Genomic DNA, 15,051 nt, shown 5'->3' on the forward strand with positions numbered 1-15,051 from the left:
AGTATTGGCCAAGTTCTGTGGTATAAATACTCTTACCACAGCTATTAATAGGGTGCTAAAAAATGAGGAGTTGAGAAGAAATGTGCTCAATCAGCTCTAGTGAACTACCTCTAGCTAACTCTGGCACATCGGTGCATATGTGTGCGCATGTGTGCACGCCAGAGAAGGTTTTCTGAGAGTGGAGCCCTTGACCTGAATCTAAAAGGATGAGTAAAAATTTACCAGGCAGGAAAGGTTGGAGAGGTATCCCAGGCAGGAGGACAGCATAAGCAAAGGAAGGAGGCCTAAAACAGCATGATTTATAAAGACATGAGGAGAGGAGCATCCAGAACACTTTATGGTGCTGTGGTCAACATGCATTCCAATCGTGTTCTTTTTTGTGGTAAGTGACATATATGTAAACTTACATAAATTACTTTCATGTTTAAATTTATTCATTTTATTGATTCATCAATCATTTGTCAAACACAACAAGCATTTATGAGAGTCTACTTTGTGTTTACTAGGAGCTAAATATTTTAAGATGAGTCAAACATCATCCTTGTCCTGAACACACTCATAGTGCAGTTAAGGGCAGAACATTAACAGATATGTTTAACTCAGCCTAGTGAGTGTACTAATTAAAATATGCATACATTATTGGAGATGGTAATAGGGTGAATGAAGGACCCTAAAGATCCCAGGACCTGTGCATAAGTTCCTTTTTTTTTTTTCTCCATTGAGGCATTTTATATGTCTGCATGTTCCCTAGAACAAGAATCCCAGGATTTTCCCTCCCGTGTGTCTTCATCTTGCTTCTTCATGGTCCATGATACCAGCTAAAATTGTCAGTACAATGGATCCGAACTGATGGAATGGGAGCAGATGATTCCGCCATTTTTCTACGTTTTTGATTTGCATGTCAAATCTGGGGCTGATCCCTCCACACTTATTTAACTTGCCTCTAAGGTTCATAGCAGTTTTCCCAGCTTTGTGATTATCAGTGTTTTCAAATTTGCCAATGTGACCATGTTTCCTCCTCATAGTTAGAAACCAGATGATGGCTTTGGAGCACTCCCTGATAAGGAGCTGGCATTTGCCTCTCTTTTCAGCATCATTGATGCTCTTGAAAGCATTAGCCAGGACATTCATGCACAGAAAGATGGCACCTATGTGATTTTATATGGCAAAAAGCACTTTGCAGGTGTGATTACATTAAGGACAGTGAAATGGATGGTTAACCTGGGTTGCCCAGGTGGGCTCTCAATATAGTCACAAGAGTCCATAAAAGGGAGAATCAAGAGGTAAGGAGAGAGGGAGAGATGATGCTATGCTGCTGGCTTTGAAGATGGAGGAAGGAGCCACGAGCCAAGAAATGTTGCAGACTCTCCAGATTCTCCCCTGGAGCTTCCAGAAGGACACCTTGATTTTAGCTCAGTGAAACTGATTTCCAACTTCTGACCTCCAGTCTGTCAGCTAACATATTTGTGGTGCTTAAAGCCATCAAATTTATGGCAATTTATTACAGCAACTGTAGGAAACCCAACGAAATTATTGACCCAAAGAGAGTGGTGACAGGATTAAGAATCTTGATTTGTGAGTCAGATCACCTCTCACCATCGTGGCCTATCTCTTCACAGTTCTATAATTTTGGGCATCTTACTGACTCACATCTTCATCTTTGTGGTGAGATAATTTTACCTACTTCATGGATTTAGAGCGTAGAACTTTGAAATTATATACATACTGTACTGATTATGTCATGAGCCACTTTTAAATGTTAGCTACATTTGCCTTTTAGACTATTATTAAATTTCTTCCTCATCTCTGTGCCCTGATCCAGAGACCCGTCTCTCATGTTGGTGAGTATAGCTGAACATGTTGAAGACTAACTAGATTTCTGTAAGTAGCTGCCATTTCCATTTTTATTTTTATGGGCAAATATGATCTCGGTTGGAAAAACCCACTCCTTGATGAGTTTTGGAGCTGCAGATTTTATTTCTAAATTCTGTCTCTTGACAATAAACTATCACATTTGATCAAGCCAATAAAAGGGTTAAGAGCTTTGTGTCTTTCCCACTTCCCTGCCCCCCTACCCGCCCCCCCCACCCCCCAATAAAATCCTCTTTTGTACACCCTCTCTTAGGCCGGGTGTTATTCTCTGTGCCACGATTTGGAGTCGGCCTGTCTGTCCCTTCCTGAGCAGGAGCAGCTGAACAGCTGTGAAAACAATGGAGGAGCCTAGGAGCTGTGATTAGTGGGGGACGCTGGGGCAGTCTGGGAGCCACCAGGCCCGTTTCCCATGTCAGAGCACAGCCAGGGGAATCTGGGTATCACATGGCCTTCCAGCCTCTGTGGGCCTGCTCCCCGGATGGGGCTCCCACCACTCACCCTACTGCTGCTCCCTTCAGAAACAGGTTTTTGTTTTCTTTCTCTTCTTCCTTCCAAGTCCTTGGGACCATTGCATAAACATAGTGTTGCTAGGCAGCCTTAAAGCCTCCTTTCATCCTGGATCCCAGGAAATTCAGTCCAGGCAAATTCAGGGGAGTGTACTTACAGCTGGCGTTGTCCAGCGGGCCAGCTCTCTCTCCTCTTTGGCTCCAGGATTCCCCACCAGAAATTCCCAGCCTCTGTCTGGTGCATCGATTGCTAGATGCAGATAATATTAAGGCAGGTTTAGAAATCCCTCTTCCCTCTTTCAGGTCCCTCCCTCTGGGTGCGATGAATACAAAACATCTAACTTAATCATAGCCTTTTGCAAATCAATCCTAGGTTACGGGGAAGCAAAGAATTTTGGTTAGTGCTCCCCAGAAATACTCAGTGACCTCCGGACTATGCACTCAATTTCACCCAAGTTTTTCTTTTGGTCCAGAGCTCACCTGTGATGGGTTTTTAAAATTATTTTTTAAAAAATACTCAGGTTTTTTTGTATATTTGTTGAAGTATGCAACCATAACCAGAATCCAATTTTATGTATTTATTTGATAAAAATATTCACTTATTTTTAATTGACAAGTAATGCTTGTGCGTTTTGGGGGGCACAGTAATGAACCTAATGAACATAACTCACCTTCTCACTCACTAACCTCTCTGATGGTCACTTTTAAAATTTTTCTCCTGCCACAGCTTACAAGTGTTTACTCTCTCCAGGATTTTTTCCTTTTGACAGTGTGATGGTGACAGCTTTTTGTGGGCCCTCTGTTTTCCTTGCTGGTCCTAGCTAGTTGACAGCAGTGTCGTGTTTGTCTCTGCCTCCAGTGGCAGGAGCACTGAGACGGGTGTGTGTGCTCCCGCAAGCCTTTGTAGGGTGAAGAAATGACATCACGGGAATGCACTTACTCTTAATTTGTGTTTTTCTCCTCTTTGAAACATCATTAAAAAAAAAAAAGAAATCTGGCTACCATCCTGATTTAGGACTGATATTTTCTCCTCTTAACTGAGTTATCACTGTAATTACACTTACTTCCCATTTGATCGAAAAAAATCTACATACATTAAAATGTTGATCGATACTATATTAAATATAAAAATAGAATTTTATTGAAAAGGCCTCTCAATGAGATGAATGAGATTTTGTCATGTAGTTCGTGTAGCTATGAATAAATAAAAAATAAATAAATAACAACTCAATGCCACTTATTTGCAGAATGACAAGAGGCTTTTACATTACTTCCATTCCAATTTCCTGTTTTTAATAATATTTTACATTATGGAAATTTTGAAATTTTGAAATATACAGGAGGTAGAGAGAATAGTACATTGCAATTATCATTTTCTTCTTTTTATGGCTGTCTATGCATTGCATTATATAGCTGCACATGAACTGTCCAGTATATGTAATTTTTGGTAGTCAACTTGTATTGATAGTGATATAAGCATCTATCCTTATTTTACATTTTTAATTGTTATACACAAAAGGTCACTCTGACTTTTATTATACTGTTGGAATGTTGATTATATGACTATAAGTATGACTACATGTGTGTAGCTGGTATGGCCATACTTCTTCTTGGGGGTCATGGTAGATCAATCAGAGATTTGTTTTCTGCCAAGGTTTGGCATAGTTTGAATTCCTTCTTAATATGAAGCTCCAGAAAACCAATATTAAACAACTAGAATGGGTTTTGAAGCTGAAATTAACTTTACTTTTATAAAAATTATGCCAATATATATATTTCTTATATATTTTTTTAATTTGTTTAAATTAGTTATACATGACAGTAGAATGCATTTATGCACTTTGATATATCATATCATATATAGATGGGATATAATTTCTCATTTTTCTGAGTGTACATGGTGCAGAGTCATATTGGTCATATAGTCACATATATACATACAGTAATAATGTCTGTTTCATTCTACTATCTTTCCTATCCCCACATCTCCTCCCCTTCCCTCCCATCATTTCCCTCTACCTAATCTAAGGTAACACTATTCTTCCCTAGTGCCCCCTGCCTTATTGTGAATTAGCATCCACATATTAGAGAAAACATTCAGCCTTTGGTTTTGTTGGATTGGCTTATTTCGCTTAGTGTGATATTCTCCAACTCTAACCGTTTACTGGCAAATTCCATTATTTTACTCTTCTTTAAAGCTGAGTAATATTCCATTGAGTATACATACCACATTTTCTTTATCCATTCAAAATATTTTTAAAATAGTAATGTCTTTCTTATTTTTTGCCAATATGGTAATACTAAGTATATCAATCAGTAGTGAAAAGTTCATAGAAAAAAGTAAAATCTCATTCAGAGAGTGTTTGGAGTTTCAGAGAGTGTTGTTTTGTGCACTTTCTTTGCCAACAGAGACACAGATAAGTACCTACACCCAGGTCTCCATATCCACAGGTTTGGTGTCTACAGTTTCAACCAATCTCAGGTTGAAAATACTTAAAAAGAAATTTTGTCCTTCCCCCTTCAAGCATTATTCCCTAAGCAAATATAGCATAACAACTATTTACATAGAATTTATATTGTATTAAGTATTATAAGTAATCTAGAGATGATTGAAGGTATGCAGGAAGATATGTGTAGGTTAATACTATGTGAATACTATGTCATTTTACACAAGGGGCTTGAGCATTCTGAATTTTGGTATCTATGGGAGGTTCTGGAATCATCTCCTGTAGTTACTGAAGAATAACTGTAATTATATAGAAATGGGATTTTTTGTGTACCTACCACTTAAAATAAAATGTATACAGTATTTATTTTTTCTTGAATCTAATGGAAGAAAACATCAGAAGGAATTGCTGAACCTAAGACTGTTCTTTACAAGAAGAGATATTCATTCTTAAAAGGTACTTCAAAAGTTAAGTAAAACATGAAATACAATAAGGGATGAGTGAAAAATTACATGCTTCAAAGTGGCCAGTATTTGTTAGTACCTTTTTTAAAAATATGAGAATATCAGGTAATCTATGCTTTCCATCCTCTCCTCATATTTCCAATCTTTCCTTAATAAAATTATTTTGCCTTGTTGCAATCCATAAGATTTATATTATATTCCACAGCCGCCATCTCCACAGTTGTTTAAGCTGACTTCAACATTTGAGTCCCTGTGGTGCTATCAGCTTTTTGACATGGCTTTTCCATTGAAGAGCTCTTTTATTTTGAAGCATTAGCGGCTTGCTGTGTTTTGTTATCAGGTACCTTTCTCAATAAAGGCTTATAGGTTTTAAATGTGCTTGAGAAGGTTCTCAAGAATGTTCTCATCTTTATACTTGAAGGAAAGATAATTAAATTGTACTTTTGATTCCATGATCCAGACAGCAGCAAACGGGTGGTACTGTTGCTCTGATGACCCACGAGTGGCCCACCTAAGCCCCCAGTGTTTCGAAATTCCTTGCCATCCTGCCCAGGGTTTGAAGGGGATGGAGGAACCTTTTGCTCTCAGTGAGCATTGGCTGCTCTAGGAGGTCCCCTTCCTGTTCTCTTTGACACTCTCCAGGCCTTTGCTGCTCTTGGCCCAGGTAAGTCTTTTTCCTCTCTTCACTTTGTGGATCACAAGGTTCTGTTCTTAGTCTATCCACTGTGAGATTTGATTTCTTTAGCATTTGCTCTAGAAAGATCTTGTTTCTCACAGAATTTCCTCTTTCCTACTCACAAGGAAAACTCATTCTGCCCTTGGCACCTCTGAAAGTTGAAGTCAATCATTTCTGTAAGCTTTCCCACAGGTTTTTCTACTTATACCGTACAACTGACACTAGGATTGCTGTATGTATACCCATGGATGTATAACCAATGTGATCCTGCAATCTGTACATGTGGAAAAATGAGAATTCATACCTTATTTGAATCAAATGTATGATATGTCAAGATCATTGTATTGTCTTGAGCAACTATATAAAATATATAAAAGATTTTCCTCATCATTTCTCTCTTTAGTCCAGTGTTTTCTTGCTTCAGAATGGACTGGTTTGACTTGAGCAATTCTTTACTGCATCTAAAATGGGCTGTTTATCAGAAATCTGTTCTCTGTGGCTCTGAAATGCTTGGTGATTCAAAATCATAATGGACTAGTGATGTCCAGCTTGGTTTCTACCGAGGTCTATTGCCCATAAAATCAAACAGCAGAGGCCACAATAATGACCCTCTTATTAGCATGATACAAATTAAAAATATTTTCTTCCTATATAATTTTGGGTAGTACCTGCTTTGTGATTCGAAAAGGGGAGGACAGAGGAACAGTTATGGTGCAAATTTTCCTTGAACTGGATGACAGGAGAGTGAAGGTGATCTAAATCTGTTAGATCTAAATCAGGGAAGACTGGGTGAAAGATTAGCATTAGAAGGAACCCTTGAAGCTGAGGGTTTGTCAGGAAGTCAAGGCTTTGGGCAGAGAACACAGACTGCAAGGAAGCATGGTGAGGAAGAGCATGGTGGGCGAGAGAGGGGGACCAGCAGTCAGTCACTCAGGCCTGGAAGGAAAAGGGCTGGAATCTGTGGCTGGTGAGGTGAGCAGAGCCTCCTACGCCATGTAATAGAGTTTTGAAATTATTGTACAGAGAGGGAAAGGCAGGGAATAATTTCGAGAGGGGAATTTGATATAATCAGATTTACATGTCAGGGAGGTCACTCTGTCAGGAGTGGGGGCCGTTGTCAGAGGTGAGCCTGGAGGTGGTGAGACAAAAGGCCACTGTTAGAGTCCAGGTGAGAGATGACAGGTGTGCAGGTGAGAGGTAATGGGCATGACGTGGGCCTGGCTGACCAGGAAAGCAATGGATATAGGGGTGAAGAGGAGGCCACTGTTAGACTTCTTAGATGATCTTGAGGACAGAAAGGGAGCTGACAGAGGCAGGATCAGCCGCAGGTCTAGACCCATCTGACCTGTGTGCAATATGTGTCCCTCATTGACCACATGACCATGGGAGGGTCACCAAACACCCTTTCCCTTAATCTCTTCATTAGTATACAGGGGGAAAAAAAATGCTCAACCCAAGATTGTTGTAAATAAAGCAGGTAAAGCCCTGGAGAGGATGCCTGTCAGTGACCATTCCAGGTGCGTTAGCTCTACCCATCCCCACCCTCCTTGCCATTTAAGATTCCTTGTCTCTGGGAACTGTTAAATTGGAATGAAAATTCTGTACTCTGGGCTACCCTAGCACCCAACTTGTATAATAAGTGGTTCAGCCTGTGAGTCAGAAACATAAAATCAATCAAACTCTTGCTGAATAAATTTTGCACGACACATCTTCTTAGTCACAGGATGAATAGACACTTCTAACAGGCTCTGTTTGTAGTTTCTCAGGGCTGGAATCCATGGGAGGGTGAAGTGTGGCGGAAGTATTGCTATCATTACCAGTCCTGATGTTGCAGCTATCCTTAATTGAGGACTTAATATGTGCCATGCACTGTTTGCCAAATATTTCCACTATGTGACATCACAGTAAACTTATGTAGTAGAAATTGTTAATGTATTTTACAGACCAGGGTACGGAAACTGAAATACTGTAAATAACTTGCCCAATGTCATGAGACTAGAAAATGAACTCTAGAGGGAACTGGGCCATTAACTTTTGCTAAACCATGCCAGAAGGTAGTGGCTTCAAATAACTACCCCCTCCTTTTTTTTTTTTTTTTTTTATGATTCCTGAGTGTAATGGATAGCTGAATGTTTCTGATGATCTAGGTCAGGCTCGGTTGATATCAACTACTCTTGCTTCTGAATCCAAATGTTAGCTGTAGGACTGGCTGTAGGTGACTAGCCTTGAATGGTTCATTGGCTGTTGACCTGCTATCAACTGGAGCCATGGGAGTGACTGGGCCTTGGTGCAGACAGGCCAGCTTAGGATAGTTCATGGCAAACAGGGAGCATTCCAAGACCAAAGCAGCTGTGAGCAGATACTTGAGGCCCAGTCCCCAAATGTTGCTTCTGCTACATGATTTGGCCAAAGTGATACATATCCAATACAGGCATGGATAATGGAGAAGTAGATTCTACCTCTTGGTGGAAAAAGTACAAAGAATTGTAGCCATTCTTATTATTTACCACCCAAGACAATCTGAATACCATAAATATTTTGTAATAAAGTGCAACCATTTAAATTGAATTAATTCAATGATGTGAAAAAGTTGCTATTTTGTCTTTATTTTTACTGATTTTGTTATGGGACAATGAAAGCCTTCCATTGGTCTAAGTAGCAGCATGTAGATCCACTAATCTAATATACTCTCTTTCACGGTTGGAAACGCCCTCTGCAGCATTTTTGACATGTGGTTTTCAACTCATTGTCTGCATTACTTTTTTTGTGACAGGGAGCTCACTCTTACCTGAACTAGTTCACTGCATTCTTGGACAACCAAACCAAAGAATTTTCCTTATGATAATAAACTAAATTTTTTCTCTCGGTGACTTTACTCATTAATGGAAGTTCATCATTTGGTGCTCAACTAGAAGGAGTTGAATGCACTGAACTCTTTGAAAATAGCCAGGATGATTTCCTTGAGTTGTTGTCTGCCCTAGTCACTTTAGTCTTCTCTTGCATAGTGTTGGCCTCAAGCACCGACTGCTTTTCTACTCTAAGGCTCCCTCCAGTTTGCCACATCCACCTTCATCAGGTATAGAACTCTAAGTCTCCAGCCTGGCCTGGTGAATGTGGGAGATTAGATTAGATGGTCTCTCTTTTTTTTTTTTTTCTTTTATGTTAAGGTCTGTAAACAAGTCAGATTGGCACCTGTTATTTTGCCAGAGAAATGTTAGAGTCTGTAAACAAGTCTGGATGGCGCCTGGCAAAATGCCAGAGGGAGTGGTTTGTGAAGTAACAAAAGCGAGCCATTAAGTGTGGAGATTCCTTATTGGTTGACTGCTGTATCTATTTTATGCTAATTAGATAAGCTGTGTAAAATGTATAAATACCGCTCTTATTCTACAATAAACAGCTCCCTCTCCTGCTGTATCAACGTACACAAGTTATTCGTCACCCCCCCACCCCGGTTATTTTGCCCAGCCAGCTGGGCTGTGACACTTTTACATGTGCTTCTTCTTTTTAAGAAGTTTAAAATGATATTAGCATTTATAAGGAATCTTATCAATCTGTTGACTCGAGGTCAAAATCCAAATAGAACATCAATAATGTTTAAAAAAATATCTAGTATGGCTAGGCCCCATGACAGGTGCTAAGAATTTAAAGAAGAAAAAAACAATTCTATTCTCAAGGAAGTTAAAGTCTATAAAGTAAAACAAACATGGAAAAACAATAAAACAACAAGATTATCAGGGTTTGTGTTTTGGTGGTGACACGTACCAAGTGAGTTGGGAAACAGGAAAAGGAGCGTCAATGCCTGCTAGGGCTCCAGGAACATTTTTAGAGGAACCAGGAGCAGGAGACTGTGTAGGTTTGGCCAGGTGAACCTTTCTTCTCTATGTCTGGGGAGGTCATATGTCATGGAGATCAAAGAACACAAGCTTTGGAACCACACCAATCTGGATTATAGTCTTAAAACCTCTCTATCACATCTTCCCTCCTTGAGGACATTATTGTTCCCTTCCCAATGCTGTAAGGATTAAATGAGATAATATGTAGAAAATTCTTAGCGTAACTCTAGTATAGAGTGTGGTAATTACTCTTTTTCCAAATGATGGAAATTGGCTGAAGTGCCAAACACTTTGAGTCTGATCCAAGAATCCTTAACTCCCTTCACCTTGGCCTCTGCTCAAGGCAATGCAAAGCCTACCCAGAATGCTTCCTTTTCTTATTGGGGTCTTAAGAAATGGCTTAGGGAAGAACACATGTGTGAACTCAGAGCATTAGAAGAGCAGTTAGAAGAGCCAATGTTCACGGGAGCAGGCAATCAGGTTTACATTTCTCTTCTGAAATCTAATCACCAAAAACTCAATATTTAAAAAATATTTGAAAAAACTGAAAATAACCACACACTTGAAAAAAAAATCACAAAACAAGAGCAATAAAAAGGATAGGCACATGCCCTTTACCCAGATTCCCCTATAGCTAACATTTTACCCCATTTCCTTTAGCATTTTCTCTCTTTTTGCCTCCTGTGCCTGTGCATGCATGTGAATAAACGCTCGTGCACACAAGTGTACCATTTGGAAGTAAGTTGCATCTACTAAAAACTTAGCCCTAAATATTAGGTTGACTGTTTGCCAGGAATAATGCTGTTTCCTTACATAAATCATAATATGGCTATCAACTTCAATAAGTGGTGAAAAAATACTTTGATATAGTCTACCATTCCATTTTTTTCAATTGACCCAATAATGTCGTTGATATCATTTTTTTCCCTCCATTATTGGATCCAGTCTAAGGTCACATTGCATTTATTGCCATGTATCTTTAATCTCCTTACATCTGAAACATTTCCCCTAGGCTTTCTTTGTCTTTTATGATAATTGGCATTTTAAAAAAATGCAGTCTCCCCACTACCCTTCTAGTAGAAAATACCTATTTTTGAGAAAGGGCTGATCTTTATATTTCCTTGAAATTAACTTCAACTTATGCATTCAGGGGAGAAACCTACAAAAGTGATAGAGTGTCCTTCTCAGGGCATTACATTTCGAAGTACATCCTGTCCATCTTCACCTCATTGCTGAAGTTTAATCATTTAGTTAAGGTGATGTCTAATTTCTCTGCTGTAGAGTTAGTATTTCTCTCTTTCTTTTGCTAATTAACAAAATGTGGGAAGATATTTTCAAGACTGTGAAAGAGTCTTTATTAAAATTTCCTTTAATTAATTGCATTTACAAATCATCCCATACTTGGTCAGTGGGAACCCTTTCAAGCTGGCTCCTATGTACTTGTTACATACTCCCAAACATTTTTTGAGCACCTTCTTACTTCCTTTTTTGGTAAATATATATATATTTTTATTTATATATAACGGTGGACTGCATTACAACTCTTATTACATACATAGAGCTCAATTTTTCATATCTCTAGTTGTATACATAGTATATTCACACCAATTCGTGTTCTCATACATGTACTTTGGATAATAATGATCATCACATTCAACCATCATTAATTACCCCATGCTTCCTCCCTTCCCCTGCCACCCCTCTGCCCTATCTAGAGTTTGTCTATTCCTTCCATGCTCCCCCTCCCTATTCCACTATGAATCAGCTTCCTTATATCAAAGAAAACATTCGGCATTTGTTTTTTGGGGGATTGGCTAACTTCACTTAGCATTATCTTCTGTAACTCCATCCATTTACCTGAAAATGCCATGATTTTATTCTCTTTTATTGCAGAGTAATATTCCATTGTGTATATATGCCACATTTTTAAATCCATTCATCTATTGAAGGGCATCTAAGTTGGTTCCACAATTTAGCTATTGTGAATTGTGCTGCTATAAACATTGATGTGGCTGTGTCCCTGTAGTATGCTGTTTATAAGTCCTTTGGGTATAGACCCAGGAGAGGGATTGCTGATTCAAATGGTGGTTCTAACATGACACATTTTTCTACGCTCTTATTGTGCACATCTTGCTCCAGCTTTGAAATCTACCATTTCTCTCTGGTGCCCTGTTTCCTTTGAGTGGGGAATGGCATTAGAGACCAAAATTTGACAGCTGAGTACTCATTGCTACAGGGATGTTTCTTCTGCTAGGTCCTTTCAGAAGACTGCACTAGGAAGGTACAGATACACATTTATATAACAATCCTAAATGCTGATGACCTCTGAACTCTACTTAGAGGACTGTCACTCCATTTCATTTTCTTGTCCTTTCTGAACCCTCAACCCTGCAGGTCACCAACTTCATTGTTTTCTGGCTTATTGTTTCTTTCTTCTTTTCTTTTATGTCTGGGGAGGGGATCAACAGAAGTAGAGACTTACATGTTTATCTGTAATGTGGCATTCTGCTTTTGCCACTTAACGATATCTCCTGGAAATCACTCCATGTCAGTATATAGAGGTTGCCATTCTTTTATACAGCAGCATACTACTGCATCATGTGTCTATTGACTATAGTTTATTCTACCAATTTCTTATTCTTGGACATCTAGGTAGTTTTCAGTGTTTTTCAAATCAAAATGATGCTGCATTGAATAACTATGAATATGTCCTTTCATATCTTTAGAAATGTAGATGCAGGATAAATTCTTGGAATCATATTGCTGAGTAAAAGGGTAAATACAATGTGCAATTTAAATATATATAAAGCCAAATTATCCTTCACAGGACTTCCGCCCTTTTGCATTCCCACTAGTAAGAGAATCCCTTGGAAACCTAACATTGTGACTTTTATTCCCATAAGCTGATAAATTACAAGGGATTCAGGAACCAAGACAAAGTGAAATGAAGATCAAGTGTTATATGTGAATGGGAGATAGGATACCTATACCAAAATCAATTCACAAAAAGCCTGTCTTGACACTCGGGCACCATCTGCATAAGGACAAGGCAGTCTCATTTAATTTTTCTCTGAAGCGCTGAGCATCTCCTATAGGCATCTCAGTAAGATGCCTAGCACATTGTACGTGATCTATAGACATGGCTTCTTTAAATGAATGGAAGAATCAACTTGCAAAAACCTGGCATTGCTCATGGGAATAAACAAACTTTGCTGGGAAATTACTTTGAAAGGACAAGTCTCACCTTCTTTCTCCCCTGCCCTGCCAGACAGACACTTCCTTTTAACGTCCTTTCCTGGGCACCGAGCAGTTTAAAATTTCCAGAGACGAAAACATGTAAACAGTCCTTGCCTTTGGAGATGAGGCTGTACAGAGGCCTATTGTCTTCAGGGACACTGAATGCTCTGTGGTGAGAGGGGAGTATCCTCAACTGAAGCTTGGTCCCTTTAGCCTCACATTGCTTTTTTTTCTTTCTGGAATGAAATATTCTACCAGTTCCCTCAGAGTGGCATTGTGCAGTAGCAGGGTCAGGGGTGCTGAGACACAGACTGGGAAATGATCTTTGCACAGGCAACCCAATAAGTCAGAAGCAGCATTAGAGGACATGGCCAGGACTGGCTCTCTGAATGGGTGCTTTGTGCAAAAATTGGTGGCAGAGGCTGGAGAAGCACCTTCCTCTTGCCACTCACCTGGAGCTGGAACAAAGCAGCCTTTCAGGTCTCGGGATCCATGACAAATACTGTGCAGGTGATCAACCTGCTTTCCTGCCCTGCAGTGGCCCAGGGATTACATTTCTTCCTGGCATTTCTTGTGGGTAGCCACTAGGGCCCGTTCTCCCTCCAGGATTGTAAGGGTGAGAGTGACAACAGCAGAACTAGCCCAGGAAGAGATGGGGGCACCTGTTATGAGGACAGATGGGTTACTGGAACTCTGAGGACCATTTCTTCTGAGTCACAGCATAGTAGGCACAATTAATCTAGATTTCTGCTGACTCTCCACATGATCTGAATGAGCAAGCACTCTTTGCCCTGCCCTCTGCATTTATGAAATTTCTTTTCTATTTTGATCTCCATCATGGTCTTGGGAGGTCCATAGGACAGCTTTTACCCAAGAAAAAAATAGAGACATGGTGAGCTGAAGTGGGTTCAGGATGGTAGGGCCTTCTGATTCTCAATTCAGAGTTTTATCTTGGACACGCTAATGCATGGCATAGTGGGATTTAATGTGATGATGAGGGTGAAATAATATACCACAACATTACTTCTGATCTTGATGTGAGCACTCAAAAGACTTCAAAGGACAGGTGCTATTTTTCCTCTCAAAAACTCACGTGTGAGACAATGCAAGAAGGTTTGGAGGAGAAATGATTGGGTCACAGCTTTAACCTAATCCCTGATGGGATTAACTGAGTGGTGACTGGGGGCAGATGGAGTGTGGCTACAGGAGGCGGTTCATTAGGGGCGTGGCTATATTTTGTATCTGAGAACGGAATCTCTTTCTCTTTGCTTCTGATCACAGTGTAAGCTGCTTCCCTCTGTCACACTCTTCTGCCATGATGTTCCTCCTCATCTTGAGCCCCAAGGAATGGAGCCTGCTGTCTATGGATTGAGATCTCGGAGACCCTGAGCCCTCACATAAACTTTTCCTCCTTTAAAATTGTTCTGGTCAGATCTTTTAGTCACAGCAGCAGAAAAGCTGACTACAACAATAACAAATGGCCTGGGTCTCTGTACTGAGTTTGAGTTCCACACAGGAGGGCTTGTTAATAGTTTTATGTGTCAGAGTTGAAAATAAAAATTGTGCAACACCTGGATAAAAACATACATAATTCTGTTTGTACTTATAAATTCAGGGAGAGAGGCCAGCATTTTTGGTTCTGGGACATAGCAAGGGTTCCACCAGAGGTAAAAAGGATGGATTTCCTTTTTCTCTGAGACAGGATTAGATTGTGTTTGGGCCTTCTTTTTTTGGGTGGCAAAGGTCTATGACTGATGTATATGAAGCATCAAGTTCTGGGAGATGTCTGTGAGAGGATTGTGAGGACTATTGCTAACACAAAGACATTTGGAGCCATGTAGGTTGGCGGAGCCTGTGTTGAACAGAGAGGTCTGCTGATAGAGTGTCTCTCAGCCCACTTGGAGCATCATCACCTGATGATGATGGGGACCAGTTTCTCCAGTACCAATAGGCACAGAATAAGTAAGTGTAAAAATGGTGACAACACGAAGTTACCCCTCATTTTTGGGATACTAT

General features: G+C 39.8%; 1 pseudogene; it reads right to left on the reverse strand.

Annotated features, from left to right (window-relative positions):
• Positions 1-786: 786 nt before the first annotated feature.
• On the reverse strand, positions 787-1,131 carry LOC143404665 (small ribosomal subunit protein uS8 pseudogene; annotated as a pseudogene).
• Between the last annotated feature and the right edge of the window lie 13,920 nt (positions 1,132-15,051).

The sequence above is a fragment of the Callospermophilus lateralis genome, chromosome 7, assembly GCF_048772815.1.
Source record: "Callospermophilus lateralis isolate mCalLat2 chromosome 7, mCalLat2.hap1, whole genome shotgun sequence".
NCBI lineage: Eukaryota > Metazoa > Chordata > Mammalia > Rodentia > Sciuridae > Callospermophilus > Callospermophilus lateralis.